This window comes from Trachymyrmex cornetzi, unplaced genomic scaffold, assembly GCF_001594075.2.
Source record: "Trachymyrmex cornetzi isolate Tcor2-1 unplaced genomic scaffold, Tcor1.1 scaffold1, whole genome shotgun sequence".
Classification (NCBI taxonomy): domain Eukaryota; kingdom Metazoa; phylum Arthropoda; class Insecta; order Hymenoptera; family Formicidae; genus Trachymyrmex; species Trachymyrmex cornetzi.
The window spans coordinates 80,274-81,696 of record NW_017295542.1 but is presented as its reverse complement, the minus strand read 5'-3'; positions in this window follow the sequence as shown (position 1 = coordinate 81,696).

The following is a 1,423-nucleotide window of genomic DNA, read 5'->3' as shown; positions in this document are numbered from 1 at the left end:
GAAACTCGCCATCGTTGGAGCGAGCACCCTCTAGTAGCGAGCAGCAGGAATTAAGTTTAATACTTAATACATATATCTTTGTTTCTATCGGATTTTAAATATTACTTATTATATTCGTTGTAAAACAAGATTGAGTGATAAACAAATGGAGGTCAAAGACGAATAAGTCGCATTTTTATTATTTTTTTTAGCTTATTTAGCGAATACAGTGTATAACTTCGTTTCTGCTCGATCTTCTTTTGTTATGTATTAATTTATAAACCAATAGGGATCGATGATGAATAAATCACTTTTTCATTATCATTTCCTAGTTTGGTTAAAAATTGCCAGCTTATAATATCGTTTCCATTTGATCTCCTTTTGTTCAATATTAAATTAGAAACAAATTAAGATCCAGGTCGAATAAATCGAGTTATCATCTTCTGGCTTAGTCAACATACATAATGTATAATTTTGTCTCTGTTCGATCTCCTTTTGTGATATATTAATTTATAAACAAATGGAAATTAATGACGAATAAATCACTTTTTTATTATTGTTTCCTGTCTTAATTAACAATTACCAGCGTATAATTTTTTTTCCGATCTCCTTTTGTTAAATATTAAGTTATAAACAAATGGAAATCGATATCGAATAAATTGGTTTGTCATCATTTCCTAGCTGAGTTAACAAATACCAGCGTATAATTTCGTTTCCATCTGATCTCCTTTTGTTAAATATTGAGTTATAAACAAATGGTTATCGTTATTAAATAAATCGCTTTTTCATTATCATTTCCTAGTTTAGTTAACAAATACCAGCATATAATTTCGTTTTTATCTGATTTCCTTTTGTTAAATATTAAGTTATAAATAAATGGAGATCGAATCAATTGCTTCGTCATTATCATTTCCTAGCTTAGTTAACAAATACCAGTGTATAATTTTATTTCCATTCAATCTCCTTTTGTTAAATATTAAGTTATAAACAAATGGAGATCGAGATTGAATAAATCGCTTTTTTATTATCATTTCCTAGTTTAGTTAGCAATTATTAGCGTATTTCATTATTATCGACTTTACCGATTCTGTTGTTTTGAAAAAACCGACCGAGACACTATCGTAGTACAGACCGCAGCGCTTGCTGATCATGTATATCACTAGCGCTTCATTAGCGTAAAGAATATCAAGACACCAAAAAAATGTGTGGAATACGGTCGACGACGACGTATCTGAATCTGAAAAATTACAGATCCGGACTTTGCGTCGCAATATCTCCGCTTGTAGGGTACGTAGAGAAAAAATAAAAGCATGTATAATAACAATCGGAAAATAAGCTATCGGTTAAATACTTAAAATTCGATCGGGACAGCCGTTATTGAGATCCGAGAACCTCGATCTGACGCAACTTGCTAATTCGTGTAAAAGAGGTACTGCAGTGTCTT